Source organism: Eulemur rufifrons, chromosome 18 (assembly GCF_041146395.1).
Source record: "Eulemur rufifrons isolate Redbay chromosome 18, OSU_ERuf_1, whole genome shotgun sequence".
In the NCBI taxonomy this organism is placed as follows: Eukaryota; Metazoa; Chordata; class Mammalia; order Primates; family Lemuridae; genus Eulemur; species Eulemur rufifrons.
The window spans coordinates 48,213,627-48,234,165 of record NC_091000.1 but is presented as its reverse complement, the minus strand read 5'-3'; the positions used below and the strand labels follow the sequence as shown (position 1 = coordinate 48,234,165).

General features: G+C 39.7%; 1 protein-coding gene and 3 non-coding genes across 4 annotated transcripts in view; 3 read left to right on the top strand and 1 right to left on the bottom strand.

Moving 5' to 3' along the window:
• The first annotated feature begins 2,475 nt into the window (after positions 1-2,475).
• TRNAS-AGA (transfer RNA serine (anticodon AGA)) lies at positions 2,476-2,557 on the top strand. The gene has a single exon. It is a non-coding gene; the product is annotated as a tRNA-Ser (tRNA).
• A 408-nt stretch (positions 2,558-2,965) lies between these two features.
• LOC138398757 (butyrophilin subfamily 2 member A2-like) overlaps positions 2,966-20,539 on the top strand; it is a 62,748-nt gene continuing 45,174 nt past the window's right edge. Inside the window, 1 exon segment of the mRNA XM_069493248.1 lies at positions 2,966-2,975. The gene's annotated coding sequence lies outside the window, so the exon portion shown is untranslated.
• Positions 2,970-3,042, top strand: TRNAR-ACG (transfer RNA arginine (anticodon ACG)). The gene has a single exon. It is a non-coding gene; the product is annotated as a tRNA-Arg (tRNA).
• Positions 6,935-7,006, bottom strand: TRNAW-CCA (transfer RNA tryptophan (anticodon CCA)). The gene has a single exon. It is a non-coding gene; the product is annotated as a tRNA-Trp (tRNA).

The following is a 20,539-nucleotide window of genomic DNA, read 5'->3' as shown; positions in this document are numbered from 1 at the left end:
AGGACTGGATATTGGATATTTTTAAAGAATTGATAGATATTTTAGTTGTGATAATGGTACTGTGCTTATAAAGATGCATGTTTAGGTGATATATGTTTATGTATTTAGGTGTGGTATATCATAATGTCTGCAAATGAATTTCATATGATTCAGCAGAAAAAGATAGCTAAGACTAAGATGGCAAAATGTAAATTATTGAATCCGGGTGATAGGTATACGAATAACTGCCTATTTTTTTCAAATTCTTATATGTTTGAAAATTTTTATAATAAAATTTGATTTTTTAATAAAGTCTTGTCAGAGAGTGTGCTATTTAAACAATGACCCTGAAGGATGAGCACAGGGCTCCAGGTAGGCAAGGCAAAGGTCAAGGTGAAAAAAACACCTTCCTTGTCTCAGAAGTCCCAGGCTTCCTTGACAGAGCAGCCAAAATAGGAACTGAAAAGGTCAGATGAGGGTCTTCCAGTTATTTGCGACCTTCCGTGTAGCCCACAGGATACCTTAAAGACATTAAAGGAGGTAAGGGACACAATCAGATATGCCTTCTCTGTTAATGCTGAGGTAGCCCTACTTACACAATCTGCCTTCAGCTACATCTCCAGTATTACCTCTCATCGCTGCTCCTCTCAGTACACTTCCAAAAAGCAATGTTTGAACTAGACAGAATTTTCTTCAGTTTCTCGCATATTCCATAAAATTTAAATCTAGAACACTACCCTCCCCCTAGTTTGGTTCATTTCTATACATCCTTCAGATCTGAGCTTAAATATGATTTATTCCACAAATATTTATTGCACACCCATGGAGAATTCAGAGTAGAAACTTTCTTCACAACCCTTCTTCGTAAAGCTGGGAGTCTAATGAGTGACCCTCTAGGCAACCACCGAAGACCTGTGTGGTTGGGCTCTAGCACCCGTCTTATGGACTACTATGGCACACTACACTTCTCACTTGCATTCCATTTGTTTAATTGTTCATTTCTGCAATTGTTTACTCTAGAAATCCCTGAAAATAGTGGCCATATTTTTTTGTTCTCCACTGAATGAGCAGCTCCTAGCAAAGTGCCTGGCACATGATTGTGCTCAAAATAAAATTTTTGAAAGAATGAAGAAATGAATAACTCATTTTAGGGATCAGGGACTGAAGGCCAAAAGACTTCTAAGAAATTGTTGCAATAACTCTTAGAAGCAACTGAGGACCTGATCTAAAAAAAATGGGCCTGAGGCTGGGGAGGAAGAGCCAGATTTGACAAATAATTAGAAGGTTGAATGGAAGGCCTGGTGGGGAGGGAGTTAGGGAGAGGGAGGACAAAGGGAGTGTTTGTTTGTTTGTTTTTGATTTTGATTTTTTTTTTTTTTTTTTGGAAACAGTGTCTCACTCTGTCACCCAGACTAGGGTGCACTGGCCCAATCATAGCTCACTGCAGCCTGGAACTGCTGGTCTCAAGTGATCCTCCTGCCTCAGCTTCCAGAGTAGCTGGGACTTCAGTCATGTGCCACCATGCTGGGTTATACAAGTGGAATTCTAAATCTTTGGTTTGGGTTGTTGGAGGAGGTTCAAGTCTGAGGGAAAGGATAGAACTTTCCTTTGGGGATGCATTGCTTTTGTGAGGCCCATGGACATGCAAGAAGAAATAACTAGGACAGTTGAATTTTCTGAAATCCAGAAAAGAGATCTGGACTGGAGATGATTTTCAATCCATCAGCACATGAGCAGTAGTTTATCAATCATCCCTTACCCTTCTGTTCATGAATTGGAGCCATCGATAAGATATACGGAATCCCCTACTTGATCTCTAATACACATTCACACATGCAGATAATATTGTGGTAATGATAGTGTAATTTCAGAAACATGGAGATCCTGGGGTTTTGTTCTTCCTTTGGAAGTGGTCTTTTTAAAATATTTTCAAACTATTATCCACAGCATATAAGATACAGTTGTTCTTTCCCTTGTGGGAAAAGGGTCCATACGGTGAAGAGGATTTGACTCTCAAGATATTTTCTACTTTCCAATTTCATTTAGAAATGTTCTTTCTGCTGTTTAAAATATTTTGAGCTTTATGAAGAGACAGGAGACAGGCTTACTGTAGAACATTTTGGTGGATCCAGGTTCTTGAATTTTAAAATGATAGTTGCAATTGTGCTGACGTTTGTGCTTGCTATGTCACAGGCACTGTGTTTAAAGACATAGGGGATCTCTGAGGAACATCTTTGTCAGATTATTTATTGAGGATAAATTATCCACTAGGCAAAAAATATAAGAATTTTTAAAGTTATTAAAACATATTCTTGATTTGCATTCTAAAAGAGCATTCTCAGCTTACCACGTATGTGCCTTGAATTGAAGTTTGTTGATTCCTTCCCGGTTTCATTGGTGGAAACTAGTATTATTTTTAAATTCTTAGTCAAAGTAAGAGAGAGAATATGTGATACATGGTAACATGTATGATATTCAAAAACCATATAGCGGCTTGTAGTCGTGGCCGAGTGGTTAAGGCGATGGACTAGAAATCCATTGGGGTCTCCCCGCGCAGGTTCGAATCCTGCCGACTACGAAAGTGTGTTTTTGTGTCTTCAATTTCCTCTCGTTCTGTTACCAACATTTCCCTGCGTTTTACAAGTTATACGAAAATGAATTGTTCAGGGGCATAAGTTATGAAGAACTTGAATTTTTGTGGTCCTCAAAATGGATTTCTCATTATCCAAAATAGACGTTATCTCAGGTCCTTTACAAGTTACATCAAAACAGATTTCGCATTGCTCAGGAAGGAATCGTTGTGTATGAGTAAACGAAGTCAAAGCAACCAATAGAACCATAATTTGTTTTAGTTCTGAAGGTTTGGGGTTCAAAATCCTATGACTAGAAGGAAATAAGTCTAAATAAATGTTTCGTATTCCTTCTTAGAACACAGTCATCCCATGACACTTTCTTTTTCTATAGGTGTAACTGCGGGGCCAAACGCCAACGGGCCAGTGGCGCAATGGATAACGCGTCTGACTACGGATCAGAAGATTCCAGGTTCGACTCCTGGCTGGCTCGTTGCCGGCTTATTTTAGATGCGGTTATTGAGGTTCCACAAATTCCCCTTTCCTGGATGTCTGTGTATGATTTGATTTGTTAACTTTTTAAATTTCTTAAAATATTACTTTACAAAAAAATGACAAAATTTTTATAACATAAACTCTGGCCTTACGTTCACTATTCTTCTTTTGCATAATGTTTTCTTTAAAATCGAATTGATAACATTGGTAGTTTTAAAAAACTGACTAATCTTCACATTGCTTGATAAGACCTAATGGAAGACTTTTTAAATGCATCATTCTGTGAGAGTTACGATTGAGAGTTTCACAAGGAGATTTCTAGATATCAAAAATTTTTAGGTCCTTTTCTATCCTTCTAACATATACATAATTTCAAGAATCAAACATCTCACAAGATTTGTAACAAAAACCAATAATCTCTTCTCCCACGTGCATCCGTGGTGTCTCTCTGTGTATCCAAATTTCCTTTTCTTAGAAGGACACCAGTCAGACTGGATTTGGGCCCCATTTTAACTTAATCACTTCTTTAAAGTCCCTATCTCTAAATACAGTCACATTGTGAGGCACTACGTGGGGGGAGAGGGTGGAGTTCTGCATATAAATTTGAAAGAACACAAGTCAGCCCACACATTCTATGTTGACACTAGCCATCAAATATACTACCTATCTGATTGGTATGGTTGACTTCTCAGAAATAAATAAGAACCTTCATCAAGGATGCTTACTCAGAAAGTCCCACATTATCCTTCCAAATGAATAACAATTCTTAAAGGAGGCCTTTTCATTTTAAAGAACAAAAGAGAGGAAAAGAAAGGACTTCTGTATAGTCTGGACTGAGGGGAACCTTCTGAATCAAACAGGTCGTCCCTTTTTCCTTCCTTCAAAAACTATTTGGAACTTGGAAAGCAGTTAACATATTCTACTTTCTATTGTAAACATTTTATTAACCAGTGCAAACCCCAGTTTCTCCAATGCTCAGATTAGGAATCTCAGAAACACGAACATCACAGAGAACCATGGGGTTTTCACAAAAACAATCCACTTAAATTTCAGGATTCAAATCAAAACAGTTCTCCACGGTATGTTAACAATCTATGGTTTTAATGCCTTAAAAATCTGCTCCCAGAAACCTCTCTGATACTAACTTCTGTTAGTTCACTCAGCTCCAGACAAACCCACTGACTTTTCTCTATTTTTGGAACAATACAGGCATGCTCCTGCCTCAAAGCCTTTGCATTTGCTATTCTCTCTACCTGCAGCCATCATCCACAGATAGTACTGTGGCTCACTCTCTTTATCTTTCTGAGGTCTTTGCTCAAATGTCATCTTCTCAAGGAGACTTTCCCTGATCTCCCTATTTAAACTTGCAACCCCTACCACTCCCCCACTCCCAGCCCCACACAGGCTTTTTCCTCCTTCCCTGCCTTGTCTTTCTTCATAGTTTGTTTACTGTGGTTTCCCCACTACAATGTAAATGTCATGAGGACAGGATTTTCTTTCTTCCTGCTTTTTTAACTGCTGTAGTTTTGGCAGAGACTGGCAAGCAAATTTTTTTTAACTTGAATAAGTGAATGAATAACTAGTGAAACAGAATAAAGAAAATTGGGGGACTAATAAGGGAATAAATCAGTGCATGCTTTGATCATAGAAGTGGCCATAAGTGTGGGGCCATGTCAATGTGGTTATAATAATTCATGTCTATCTCTGGTCCCCAAATAGGAAAATAATTCCAAATTCGCTGCAAATGTTAGTGTTTATAATTGTGAACTAAAATAAAATCTTAAGGCTCCCCAACTCCCACCACTCCCCCTCCTCCCACCAGCTGACTGAATGGACCTCCTCTTGGCCAAGGGGATATCCTAAAACTAAATTGTCTGCCATGAGGAGGGAGGTCAGACATGTCTCATCATGCCCCCTCCCTTCTTGGAGACATCCTTTGTAACCCATTAACAGGCCTAACGGTATGCAAGACAAACCTGCAAGTCCTCAATTTACACAACAAATATATGATATATCCAGTGGCTTGTCTCTGATCAACAGACCTCCTTATCTTAAAACATTCCAAGCCTTTAGACAAAGCTTCATGTCTTTAACCAATTACAAGTCAAAGAATCTTTAAATTCATCCATACCTGTAAGGCCCTGCTTCGAAATGGTCCACCTTTTCAGGCAAAACCAATGTATGGCTTCCATGTATTGATTCATGACTTTACCTGTAACCCGTGTCTCCCTGAAATGTATAAAACCAAACTGTAACTCAACCATAGCCCATCCACTTGCTCAAGGCTTCTCGGGCGTGTCTCTGGGTCATGGTCCTCAAATTTGGTTCAGAATAAATCTCTTTGAAATTATTTTACAGAGTTTGGCCTCTTTTCCACCAACATAATCATGCAGAGAGGTTTAGAGTATTATCTCCAGTTCTGCTGTTTACTAGCATGCATGACCTTGGGCAAGTTATTTAAACTCTGCAAACTCCAGTAGTCTCCTTCGTAAGGTGAGAGTAATAGCAAGTATTTACTTCATAGAGGTGCGGAGAATAAATGATTTAGAACTTGGAAAGCAATTGGAATAGTGCATGGCACCTAGTAAATGCTCAAACAATAAAAGCTAAGCTGTTGTTTTTGTTACTGTTTATTTTTGGATAGTAATGTATTGCCCCCAGAGATATAGATCTCTGACAGAAGTATAAATCAAAAGAAGTTCTTCTACGGTATCTATGGAAACTGGTATAGTTTCCTCCTTATATGCGGAAAGATCTATTTTGGAAGAAAGGAGGGGAGGAGGAAAAGTCCAACCTGGGTAGCAGAGGACGATTTTGATCCATTGGCCTCTGGGTTGTGGGCCCAGCACACTTCCACTGCACCACTCTGCCAAAGGTAATAAAGGCTTCCTACTTATTATTCATCTCTTTTAGTTTGTCAGTTTTCCAAATTGCAGAACTGCATGTCTCCTCTTTTCCCTCCAGAGTAATAATCTATCTTTTATAATACAATGGTCATGGGCCTAGACTAACTACTAAGAAATAGATTCATGAGAAATAGAAAAAGATTATTTTAGGTATACTTCTCTAAAGCACAAATGTATGATTAGATATAACGTCTGTCACTGTGTATTGTGTGAATATGTACAGTAAATATATGACAAAACATCTGCTATTCCAAATGTCATGTTTTAAAGTCATTACAAGTTTTACAAAATAATAGAAACTCTTCAGAAGAAATGAATGTAGTTTACCTTTTTTTCCATGCTGTAATGTACTAATACATAACCTTACGGGGGTTCACGGATTGTTTAGCCCAGAGGATTAACCTTCTCTGATGTAAGGTTCATTCCCCATAGTCTCCATTTGGCAAAGTAACCGCGTTCAGGTTTTCTTCCTCTGAAATCAATTAACTCCTTCCATGATTTGCAAGGGTTGGGGAATTGCAGAGATCCAGCGATGTGCTGTGGAACCCCTCTACCTTGGAAAACTGATCCAGCTATGAAGCAAGTGAACTAGGTCTCTGCGAAGATCTGTTAAGCTCCTGAAGGTTGGAAAGAGAGATGTGGATAGAGAGAGGGGGCCAAGAGCACAGAAATGAGAGTGGACAGAAGTCTAGGAAGGCTTAGAATAGGGATGAATTGGTAAACAGTGTAATTCAGAATGTTTGCTAAAAAAAAAAGAATGAAAATGTCTCTATGGGCCTAAGAATAATCCAAAAATACAATAGTATATTCCTATGTATACCTCCCTAGTTAATTAAAAAAAAAAAAAAATGGGGCATTTTGAAGAGACTAAAGTAACTGACCATACAAGCCTGGGAGAAGGAGGAAAGGTCCCTCCTTCACAACATTTCATAGATACGGAACTCCCCGCCTCATCGTTATCCACATCAGTGGGCTAAAAACAAGTGACCCCGACGTGATTTGAACACGCAACCTTCTGATCTGGAGTCAGACGCGCTACCGTTGCGCCACGAGGCCCCTCTGAGCCCATTCTTGACTTACTTATTACTCTGATCTATAAAAAGGATTTTTCGGTACTTGCTTAGGACCAGGCAACCGGGCACCAAATTATACCTGGCTGCTGCTTTCTGAATAAAGCCGCTGTCCATCCAATCATTCTACTTTTCTCAACCTCCGAATTACTCCATTTTCACCTCTTCATACGCATGTTTCATTCCTTTTCCTGCCTAGTTTTCTCCATATAGTCCAAAAATAGAAGTTTTGGGCGTTTTGTTGTTTTTTTGTCTTTTTAGAAATACATTCTGTTAAAAGTTGGTCCCTTCGGAGTGGGGTTGTGTAGAGGAAGTGGCTGAGAGTAAATAATGAGCGTCTTCCCTTCCCCTACTCCTCCTCAGTAATAGACGCTAGCCAGGGTGAATTTTGAACTCCTTTCCAAAGTTGACTGCCGATCCTAACTAGTGTTTCAGTGAAATGAATTCAAAAGGCAATTAGATTACTGGGTCTGAAACTAGCCCAAAAAAGAACAAGAAATCTTGTCTTTGGGGGCGAGTGGGTTATTCTGACACTATGCTTTGGCTGCTTAAAGAGCCTGCCTAGGTGACTAGAGATCTGAATTTTAATGTCAGCGGGGTTTTCCTGGGAATCTGACATTTACACACAGACCATCTCCCCTAATAGTAAAGAGGCCTCTTTGAACTCCTAGGAAAAGATATTCTGAAAAGTGACCCACTCCTGAAAACAGATTCATCTTTCTCTCAAATTAAGGTTTCCTTTTCTTAATCCTGAAAAATCTGTCCAGAGCCCTGGGTTCCAGCTGGAAGTTGTAAAGGATCATAAATACTGAATAGAAGGAATTTGTGTTTGACCCTGTAGACAGCAGAGTAGTTTTGGTAGGTTATATGCTGTTATTCGTCTGTTAACAAGTGAAGGTAGTCATTCTGTGGAGTCATGGAAAAAGATTAGGGGGCTTCAGTAAGGAATGTGTTGAAAGTCGGAGGCATTGGGTGGTGAGATGAACCCAGCTTTCAGAAAATAAATTATCAAGGATTTAGGAGGATCTGTAGCTGCTTCCAGAAAGAAAGGAGCCTGCAGATTTGGTGGGTCGAGACAATCTAGTGCGATCTGCTGTTGAAATGTCTATTTTTCTCATATGTAAAATGGGGATAACCTCTCATAACATTCTTGTGATTTTATTTAAGTAATGTGCACTAAGTTTATATATGCTTAAAATGATGCCTGGCATATAATGAGCTCTCAGTAAATGTTAGTATAATTTCCATCACTATAAAGTGCACTAAAATTCTTCAATTCATATGTCCACCACCAGCCTCATTCAGCAAAGATTGTGGTAAGACTTACATTTGTCAATTGTTAGCCCTCTTGCATAAATTTAGTTTGGTGTTATGAAACAGAATTAAATAAATTTGCTCATTTCAGATGTTAAAATTATTCTTTTTCTTTAATAAGAAAAAAAAAAGTTAAAATGGGCATCATCCCAGGTTGCAGCTAAAATCGGAGAGGGCATTGGCAACATAAGGCTGTGAAGGAAGCTGGAAATGAACACCAATTCCAATCAGCAACTGGAATGAAAAAACTCAGTGAAACACTTGAACTCATAGAAGTTTCATTATTCACTTGTTTTAGTCCATATTTAACGGTAATTCACAGCACTGCTGATTTCTCTCAGGTTGTTTATAATGAATTATTTCTAATAACAGAAGCAAGTCTGGATAAAATTTTTAACATTGAGTTGTTACTCAGTCTCAGTGACAAGCATCTGGAGCACCTTGATATTGAAATTGCTTCTCTCACTGCATACCTTGTTTCAAAGCCCGTTACTTTCCAGAGCTGGAGACCATGAGCCTAAGCCCTGCAGACTTGGTTGTATTAGATACCTTATTCCAATCTGGGGCTCAGGCAAGAGAATTTTCAAATCTCCCAAATTCTGGGTCTTTGAGTTTTAATAGCTGGCTTTGTCTTTGTGACTGTGTTCCTGTCTCTATCCAGTGCTTATTCCAGAAACTTGGATACATTTCTGAAGATCTAAGGAAAGGGACTCAAGGAATAAGCAGTTTGTGTTTTGTGAGGCTCCTCCTACAGACTGCCTCCTGCCTACCACCACACTCCTAGAACCACCTGCTGACAGATTCCTATATCAGTCACTTGTCTGGGTCTCCAAATATCTTTGTTCCTGTCATACATCATCACTGAGATCTCCAGGCCCACTTTGACAAGACAGATGTTGAAATCTGTTTGGGATCATCTCCTGACTTCTCACTGAATACAGACACTTGTTTGCTACCACTTCCTCTGAATAAAGTCTCCCTTCTCAGCTGGGCTCTATCCTGATTCCACCAATGGGCCTGTCCTTTGCAAGAAGGTGTCTGCTCCATTCTGGTGGGTGAACCAATTTCCAGCCTGACTCTGCAGCACCAACATAGATTTGTGTTCGGGGCGGAAACAGAGGTCAAGTGTAGTTATGTGTGTTTAAGGCTTAATTAAGAGATTTACATCCATTAAGATGGCTATTATATTAAAAAAATCAGAAAATAACAAATATAAGTGAGACTATGGAGAAATTAGAACAACTTGTACATTGCTAGTGAAAACATAAAATGGTGCGACTACTTTACCATTTTCCACAATGGTAAAGTAGTTCCTCAAAATATTAAACATAGAATTACCAAATGAACTAGCAATTCCACTTGTACATATGTACTCAAAATAATTGAAATCCAGGACTTGACCAGATTATTTGAATACCAATGTTGATAGCAGCAATGTTCACAATAGCCAAAAGGTGGAAACAACCTACATGTCCATTGACTGATGAATGGATAAACAAAATATGTGTGCGTATGTATATACATGAATATTATCTGGCCTTGAGGAAATTCTGATACATGCTACAATATGGATGAATCTTGAAAACATTATGCTAAATGAAATAAACTATACACAAAAGGACAAATATTTTATAATTTCACTTATATGAGGTACCTAGAAGGGTCAAATTCAGAGACAGAAAGTGATTACTGGGGCTAGGAGGAGGGGAGAATGGAGAGTTATTGTTTAATGGGAAGAGAGATTTACTTTGGGATGATAAAAAATTTCTGGAAATAGATGATGCACAAGAATGTGAAAGTACTTAATACCACCAAATTGTATACTTAGAAATGGCTAAAATGAGAAATTATATATTTATTTCACTACAATAAAAAAGTATTTAAAAAAAACTAAAAGAGAAACGCAGACAGACGGAAATGAGGAGAAACTGGATGTTAAAAAAGGGATCCACAGAGGAACAGTGCTTTTCCTCTCCTGGTGCAGAAATATGAGACTTTGTGTGCATGTTGTGGGTAAGGTTGGTAGGCCTATCCTGTATGTCTGTGATCTCATCTCTTACTCCTCTTCCCTTCCGCACTCTGTTCCAGCCACATTGGCCTCAGCAAGGGTAAAAACATCATAGGCTCAATAAAAGGCCAGGCTAATTTTTTTTTTTTTCAATGCAAGGTCCTTGGAACTACAAACACATACCTTGAAATTAATTCAGGAGTCCCTCCTGAGGTATATAAAAATCACAAGGTGTATCATTCTGAGATAGGGACCTGGCAGGTACTGCTGTGGTTACAGCATTGCTGCAGGCAATGCTTTAGACATTGCTTTGGGCATTGCCTCACTGATCAAAACAAAGTTTCTATTATAATTGCCCAGATAAAACAAGATGAAGGCAGGGCAAGTTCCAACCGGTTAGAACCAAGATGGTGGAGGAACACTGCTCCGCTCATGAATATTTCTCCCCTTATTTAGCCCATTGCTTAAATAGAAGGGCAAAAGGAGCGGGGGGGGGGGGGGGGGGTGTGATGGTCCTCCTCTGCAAGGGGAGGCTTCTGTTCTGTAAGAACTTGCCTCTGAATAAATAGTTTCTGAATAAATCTCACTTTCACATTAGTTTGTTGGCTCTCTCCTTAATTCTTTCTTTCTTTCTTTCTTTCTTTTTTTTATTTGAGACACAGTCTCACTCTGTTACCTGGGCTAGAGTGCCTATATATATTTTTAGTTGTCCAGATAATTTCTTTCTATTTTTTTTTTTTTTTTTTTTTTTTGTACAGACGCGGTCTCACTCTTGCTCAGGCTGGTCTCGAACTTCTGAGCTCAAAGGATCCGCCCGCCTCGGGATCCCAGAGTGCTAGGATTACAGGCGTGAGCCACCACGCCCAGCCCTTAATTTTCTTGAGCGAAGCTGAGGCCCCACTTGGACTTCAAGTGGTCCCCATCACTTTCCTGCGTCATCTTGTCTCTCAAGGAGATAAGAGAATTTTTACTTGTTCTTTCTTCTACTTTATTATATAAATTTGTGTGAATTCTTTCCAGACTTCGTAGTCATTTTTGTGCTACCTTACACACATGTAAATCTGAAAATGCTTACTCAGTCATAAATTGTGTTCTCTCTTCTATATTGGTATGGAAGGATATTTTGTTGGCAGGATTGCTTTATTTTCCCAAACACACCAGGCCTGGTCTCACCTCAGGGTCTTTGCATTTGCCATTCCCTCTGCCTGGACCACTTTTTCACCAGATATTTTTATGGTATGTCCCCTTGTCTTTAAAGTTTTTGTCACCTTCTCATCAAGAACTTCTTGTCCACTGTTCTCAAAATGGCATACCTCTGACTCTCCCTATCTCTTTTCCTTGCTTTATTGTTCTCTGTAGTACTTGTTAGCATCTAATATATATATAGATTATATATTCATATATTACCTATTAAAAATAAGTAAAAGTAACTAAACTAAAAGCTAAGACACAGCTCCTTCAGGGGTCTGTCCAGGAGGTCAGCTTGCCCTCCACACAGTATCCCCCAGTGGTTAGTTACCACACCCCCCTCACCACCACATCATGGCTACAGCCTCCTGCTGAGATGCTGAGAACACCCCAGGAAATTGGCCCATAGGGATAGTGGCCTCTCCAGGAGATCTAATTCTTTTTTTTTTTTTTTTTTTTTTTTTTTTTGAGACAGAGTCTCACTCTGTTGCCCAGGCTAGAGTGAGTGCCGTGGCGTCAGCCTAGCTCACAGCAACCTCAAACTCCTGAGCTCAAGCGATCCTCCTGTCTCAGCCTCCCGAGTAGCTGGGACTACAGGCATGCGCCACCATGCCCGGCTAATTTTTTTCTATATATATTTTTAGCTGTCCATATAATTTCTTTGTATTTTTAGTAGAGGTGGGGTCTCGCTCTTGCTCAGGCTGGTCTCGAACTCCTGAGCTCAAACAATCCGCCCACCTCGGCCTCCCAGAGTGCTAGGATTACAGGCATGAGCCACCGCGCCTGGCCAAGATCTAATTCTTAATATGTGCCTCGTTTTTCTTGCGGATCCCCTGTGAGACAACACATGGTTAATTATTATGGCAGAGGCTGCTATAGTAGTTTTGTCAAAGTCTGTTTCTTTGTCTGTCAGAAACATAGCTAAACTACATTTCCTAGCCTCCTTTGCAGTTAGATGCACGTGGCTGGGATCTGGACAATGGAATGTGGGAAGAAGTGTTCTAGCTGTACCAATTCACAACTTTGAGACTTGATCTAGGAAATCTTTCCACAAAGTTTCCTTTTTCTCTTTCTCTTTCTGTCAGTCAAATGCTGAAGACCCCGTGGAGGACTCCATGGTCCTAGATGCCAGAACAATTCAATAATCTCTTGGTGACCATCGAGAAAACCAAAAAGAAAATCTGCATTAGATATTGTCTGAGGGGAAAAAAGAAATGTATGGAGCTGAAAAACTGAGACTTAAAGTTTTCTGTGTTATAGTAACCAGTATTACTAATATATTACTAATACAATGCTTTATTTTTCCTTGCTCATTTGTTTCCCATGTTTTAGTATGCAAACTCTAAATCTCATAGCATTCTCATAAAACACCAAGTGAAAGGTAAATAGAATCATTAACACATACTTGCTACACATATGGCAGAAAATTCATGATTTTTTTCAACATTCTAAAAATTATTAGCTCATTTAACAATGAACCATTGTTCTGTAAACTAATTAAGATTCCTCATGCACTTCACTTCCTCAACCTACAAATCCAAGCTGAGCAGAAATAAATAAATATATACTACTTTTTTGCAAATGCAATACTACACTAAAAATCTCTAATGATGTGGACTTCTTTCTAGGTATGATTTTTTATTTTTTATTTTTAAGAGACAGGCTCATGCTCTGTCACCTAGGCAGGATTACAGTGGCACCGCAATCGTAGCTCATTGTAACCTCCAACTCATGGGCTCAAGTGATCTTCCCACCTCAGCTTCCTGAGTAGCTGGGACTACAGGAACAAGCTACCATGCTCAGCTGATTTTTTTTTTTAATTTTTTTATAGAAATGGGGTCTCACTATATTGCCCAGACTGATCTCAAACTCCTAGCCTCAAGCAATCCTCCTGCCTAGGCCTTGCAAAGTGCTAGGATTACAGGCATGAGCCACTGTGGCAGGCAGTACAATCTTATTTTAGCTTGACTTTCAGATTTCTTCCCACTCTCATTCCAAAGCAAAGACTTTTCTTAAGTACCAGTCCACATTTATTTTTTATTTGGCTACTTACTCTCCTGCTCATTCCCAGGCAAGTGTGCTAGTAAATGTTTACTAACTCTCTAAGGAAAAACACTATCCTGGGATATAGTGCTTGCCAATTCTCTTGCCAAAGCTGATTCAAACTATAGAATCACTGAAGTCACTGGATGTTGAGTTGGGAAGAGATGTCCATAATTGGATTCTCTGAGCCAGTACAAGTGGCTCTGGAATACCACCAAGGTCTAATCTATAGTTCTCTCAACAGTAATGGCAATTAGAAGAAGCTAATTGACTTAGTCCATTTGTGTTGCTATAAAGGAATACCTGAGGCTGGGTAATTTATAAAGCAAAGAGGTTTATTTGGCTCATAGTTTTTCAAGCTGTACAAAAAGCATAGTGCCAGCACCTGCTTCTGGCGAGAGCCTCAGGCTGCTTCCACTCACGGTGGCAGGGGAAGGGGAGCTCGCATGTGCAGAGATCACATGTGAGAGAGGAAGCAAGAGGGAGAGAAGGGAGAGGTTCCAGGCTCTTTTCAACCACCAGTTCTGTAGCAAGTAAGAGTGAGAATTCAATTACTCCAGTGAGAATGGTATGAAGCCGTTCATGAGGCATCCACTTCTAGGACCCAAACACCTCCCACCAGGCCCCATCTCCAATGTTGGGGATCAAGTTTCAACACAAGACTTGGTGGGGCCAAACAAACCATATCCAAACCGCAGCACTAATATGTATTAAGCACTTACTATGTGACAAAAATATTTCTCTGGATTTTGATATGCTCTCATATAATTATATTCAATTCTCATGACAAGTCTGTGAGGTTGGTGTTGAAAACATGAAAAATTTCCCAGCAGCTGGAAGCTAAAATCTAGGATAATTGAACCTACACAATTCTTTACAGGACAAATAATAATAAGACAAGACCACTCTGTTACCTCGGTGAAACAAGATGAAGATAAGACTACTCCATAACTGTGTATGAAACAGGAAAGAGATAAGGACACTCTACAAACCTAAACAAAAGTAAATATTCCCTTTTCCAGCATAATAGATTGATTGTGATTTCTTACCAATGACAGCCCCAGCCCGACTTTAGTTCCCTTGTTCATAGGTAGAAATTACTAGAATACCCACAGTCACTGAATTGCCCCACTTCCTGTCAACACCCAATCCAGAGCTGGTGTCCGATTCCCTTACACCTTCCTTAGAAAGTAAGCTTCTCCCAACTCCCTCCTACCTAGATGCCCTACTATTCCACTAGCATGCACTTGCCACAGCAAGTTAAATAAATCTAACTTTGCTGGACCATAGGTGTATTCCTGGAGGTCTTTGGTCAGTGGACTTTAACAATGTCAGTAGCCTCATTTTACAGAAGAGAAAATTAAAGTTTAAGCTAAACAGTCAGGGAACCTGTTATTTGAGGTATGATTTCATATTAGAGATGGCTTTACCTTCCTGCAAGGAGCATATGGTCTGGGCTGAATTTATAAGACATTATCAGAGACAGCAAAATGAACTGACTGCCAGAATAGGGGTTCACAGGTGGGTAAACCAGAAATTAGCAACAGCAAGAAGTTATTATCACCCCTTAGAATGGATGGACAGTAGGAAGAGAAAGCTAGAGTGGTGACAGTGGTCCCCAGGGAATGATCGGCAGGAGCTAGAATTCCAGAGGGAGAAACTCAAACCCTGAATGGATGCAGCTATTGCACGAAAAGCTACAGGAAGCAGAGAGAAAGGAGAAATATCCTGGCTTCTGTGTTTCTCCTGCATTCCAATCTTTTGTCAGTTCTCCCATTGGCTAATCCTACCCAGAAGCCAGAAGGCACAAGTGCCTGGGAAATGTAGTTTTTTTTGTGATACAAAGCAGAGTAAGGGAAAGATGGGGACTGAATCTGAAAAAGACAACTTGATTGATATAATACCCCTCCCTGTTATGATCAAAGTATTAAATCTATTAAAAAATGTTTGAATCCATCTATAAATGAGTTTTCTCATTAGAGTTTGCCCTTTGGACCAGTTCCTTTTAATATGCAGTTTACAATGATAAGAATTCTAGTATAACATGATGTTACATTTTGTATGTATTTATAGAAGTGTCTAAGTTTATAGCATAAAAATCACAGGGAACAACAAATTACAAATATTCAATTGAATAAAAAATTTTTCCTTTCTAAGATGTAGTTATTAGTATATAAAACACACACCATGTCCCAGGTATAAAAACAGTAGTAATTTACTTATGAAAGAGTGATATTTTGATAGGAGGATAGTTTCATAGTTTGGTAGTAGGATTTTTGTTGGTTTGTATTAAATGTAAACACCTTAACAAAGAGGCAAACCGTAATTGGTTAAAGGTCAATTCCTTCACTAGATTTCCCTTATTTGAACAAAACACTTGCAAATATATGTATATTTATAGAGTTTAAATACCAGGCCTCAGGAAAGGTCTTGAATATCCAATAGTCATTACAGTAGATGAGAGGTCAGCAAACACACCTGTAGGGCAAATCCAGCCAGCGGCCTGTTTTTGTAGTGTCCACAGCTGTTTTTACATTTTTAGACAGTTGACTATAAATGAAAAGAGAATAATAATCTGTGCCACATCAAAATTATATGAAATTCAAATTTCATCACTTATGAAGATTTTATTGAGACACAGCCATGTCTGTTTATCTGTGGCTACACTTCAAGGGTAGTTATGAAAGACATTGGAGGGAGGGCTTACAAAGCCAAAACTATATAATATCTGGCCCTTTACGGAAAAAAGGGTCCAGACCCCTGGGCCAGAAGAAGGTATTTTCTTAGAGACAGAGGCAACTGCTCCTCTCTAAGCGTCAGAGGCATCTCCAGAATTTCTTTCTCATTATGGGGGCAGCCCAGGTCTGGATAGGCAGAAGGATCCAGTGCCTTCCAGTATGCACTGTTGCCCAAGGCCACAGCATATGGAAGGCCTGAGCATAGGGTAGCTCCTAGTCCTAGCTGATCCATCTGCCTGCTGGCTCACCGCCTCTGTCCAGGTTCCCAGCCCTAAATGGAGGTATGACTGAAGCTCTGTGCTTGAGTTCCATAGTCACCATTGTATCCTTATAAAAATATGATGTATTCCTTTATTTTCCTTCTTAACTGAGCTTGGGTTACATTGTCAGCAGCAAAAGTATTAGCATATAAAAACTCAACCTGTATTTTGTGTGCTTGTGTTTTACTTTAAAAGAAACACTTTTTCCATTTGAGGGAGAGGATAGACCACCATATCCTTCTTAATTACAGAAAAGTAAGCAGGCTCTTTTGGGGTTCTAGATCAGCAACCCATCCATTCATTTATTCATTCGCCAAATATTTATTGTTGGCATACTATGTACTGGGCACTTTTCTAGAATTAAGGGACATTTCAGTTAACAAAACAATTAAATCAGACAAACAAACAAAATTCCTCTGTTTGATGTTACTATGCCTGGGATAATACTAGTGGCAACTGGAGCCTTCTTGTGACCATGAAGAGAGCTAAGCTGACAAGCTAAGCTTGTGAAATATTAAGATGGAAAGAATCTGGGTCCTTGACGACAATACACAGACGGGAGTTGTCCCCTGTGTTGGTCAGAGTTCAGTTGTAGAGGGTAGCATGCATTTTAGGTTGTTTAAGTAGGAAGGGATTTATTACAAGTACTCTCTACCATGAGCATTCAGAACTGACTTCCAATGCCACACTGCAGAACTGCACCACCAAGGAAGCTCCTGTGGTACAGCACTGTAACTGTACTACAATGCTGCTGCTGCTGCTGCTGCTGCAATCGAGGACATCACCACCATCAGAAAACCCCTGCTTGCTGCCAGGTTCAGAACCGTGCAGCAGCTGCAACGGCACCAGCAAAGCAGATGCCTTACGGCCTGCCTCTCAATTCTTAAAAATCAATGATAGGTCACTAAGGACTTTGCTAACACTACACAGTGAAACCAAATAACACTTGAAATAGCAGAAATGCAGCCCCTGCCTCATTTCTATCTTCCACATCCCTTGTGGCTGCATCTGATTTGCTAGGGATGTAGTTTGTTAAAACTTCATACCCAAAGTGAGATACCATTGTGAGGAAAAGGGGAGGCCCAACATTAATTGATAAAGTCCTGAATTGACCAAGATGAAGTCGAAGTCCATTGACTTAGAAGTAGCCTGATTTGACTAAGATGAAGGATCGGCCATTAAGCAGGAAAGGGACTGGACATGGAAATAAGGCTCAGTTTATATTCAAATAAATGTGCAAAATTTCACTCCTGAGGTTATGGTCTACAGAATTCAGACATATTCATAAGGCCTTCTAACTCTATTATAACATTCTTGCGGGCAGCACACACGTCTTTTCAGTTCCTGGGATTCCCACTGTGCACAACTCTCGGCTTGCCTATCTACAGTTGCGAGCTTGAGTCTGTCTCTCAGGAACCCAGCAGAGGGAGCGGCGCGCGGCGGCCACCAGGGGGCGCAGGAATCCGGTGATGATCACCCAGGAAAAGAGAGGAAGGAGAGGCGGGAGGAGGGGAAGAAGCGGGGAGGGAGGAGGAGTTGGGGGGGAAGGGCAGGGAAGAAGGAAGAGAAAGGGAGAGGAGGACTAGGAGAGAGAGGAGAACTTGTGAAAGGAAAGGGGGAGAGGGGAGGGGAAGCAAGTTACTGAAGGGAAAAGATTCTCTGGACGCAGTTGGTGACATTTATATGATACTTTACATTTTACAATGTGTTACAAATACTGTCTCATTTTTTCCTCACAGTAACAACCCAGTTAGTGACTGATGTCCATATTTTATTTTATTTTCAACCTGAAATGTGATCATTTGTTTTTAATATAAAATATACTTTCTGTGTGACAATATAAAGAAACATTGGGCGAGTGTCAAGACTAATGGATCTTTACTACATATTACAGCTTTATTAAATCCATTTCTGTGGTAATTCTGAGATCTCCGAATAACGTGTCACCAGATGATACAATCCTCATGTCGGAGCTCAGACACAGGCAAAGGGACAGAGCAGTACACAAAACTCAACACAAGTCTGCCCTCGGCGAGTTGGGCATGCTAGTTAGTGGGAGAGAGAGAATAAGTAACATAGTTTGTCAGATGTAGACTTAAATTTCATGGAGAAAAATTAAGCTCAGAAGAGAGATAAGGTGGGGTGAAGAGGGGGGAGTGATCAGGGAGGGTTTTAAGCAGCCTCCTCATCTCTCAGCTGGGGACAGTTGGCCCCCACCCCCTGCGGTTCTAGTGAGGAATGTGAAAGTTGCAGATACCAGGATGAAATCACTTTTTGTCAGACCCAAATGAACCAGAGCCAGGGTTAAATCACCAAGGGGAAGGATTCATGCTTGCATATCTGAGATAAAGACTGTCTCAAGGACTTTCTAAAATAATCCCATGAGAAATTCTTTCTTTAGGACTGCAGCAAATCAGAAAAGATGCTCTCAAAAGATCACTGCCCAGTAGTGGCATCATCACCAATGAACTGACGCCAACTCTGGCTTTGAGTCTTTGAAATCAATGAACTATGTTTCCAAGAAGCTTATGTGAACTTCCCTTTTTGCTAATACAAGTTTCCTTCATCTTTTCCTCTTCAGATGCAAATGTGACTTGGTATAGCTCTGCATCTGGGGTTATAATTCTCATTTCTAATTGCCAAATAAATTCAACATATTTGGAGATATTTATCTGTGATTTTTTTTTTTTTTTTTTTTGGTTGACAGAAACAAATAAGTTACTACATGTATAGGCTTTACTGAGGGCTCTGTAAATGTTAACAATCCAGAGAGAAATAGAGATAATTTATTACTGTAACCAAAACATTTGGAGCTGTAATATTTGAGGATTGGATTAATTTTTTTAGCTCCACAGAGCAGAACTACAAACAAAAGGTAAAGGTACAGAGAGGAAGATCTTGCTCTGTAGGAGAAAGAACTTTCTCACTATTAAGCTTGTCGATTTTGTGAGTAATGAGCTCCCCATTTTGGGAATGATTAAACAGAGATCTGATAGCTGCCAGAAAAGGATGTAGTTAGAGAGTTTGTGCCCTTGGTGGGCAACTAAGTTAGCTGAGTTTGATGAGTCTTTCCAAAACTCAAACTTTATGATTCAACTAAAATTTACCAATAAGGTAATCTGACATGTATCAAATGATGCATGTTCACTCAACAAATCCTGTTTGAACTCATCTGCTGGTCATTTTTAGAAGTTAAGCATAGAGTTTACAGTCTTGTGTTATGTTATATTTTACTCATGCTGGGGCTTGGAAAATGGATACCCCAGAATATGGTGCCTTGTACATGCTGAACTGGAGAAGCCTCAAGGTTCCTCTGACCTTCCCACCCTCCAACCATCCATCCCCACCACCAACATCTCTCCCAAAGCATAGGATAAAGTTGTTCTCTTAAGTTCCTTACCTGCCTAAAGTTTAGATTTACCAAAGGAGAAAAAAATTACCTCTGGTCCCTTCCCTGAGCTCATTAACTGAACCCGTATCTCAGGAAGAAAGACTAAAGTCTATCAACAAACTTATACAGAATTTTGTCACAAACCATTGTACAGACTGTTGTATGTTCTTCAAGCCCATTGAACCCTCCCTAGTAATCATTTATTTCCCCTCAGTAGAATTCCTCTTCTCCCTCTTCCCATAACCTGTTTGCCAGGATCCAAATCCTCCTTCTTTCTGTAACCTCAAGATGGTATACAATCTTCTGCACCCAATTGGGGGGTTGGGTCTTCATGCTAAAGGCTCCTGTGTATACATGTTAAATAAATGTATATGCCTTTTCTTCAATTAATCTGCCTTTTGTGAGTTGATTTTTCAGCAAAAATTCAGAGGGCCAAGCAGAACACTTTGGTTCCTACACTGACAAATAGCAAGTGGCATAACACCTTCTGGCATTACTTTCATAAAGTCAAAATGTTTTCCTTCATGGTTTGTTTTATAACATCTATTACCTGAGTAATGATCCACTGTTTTCTCTA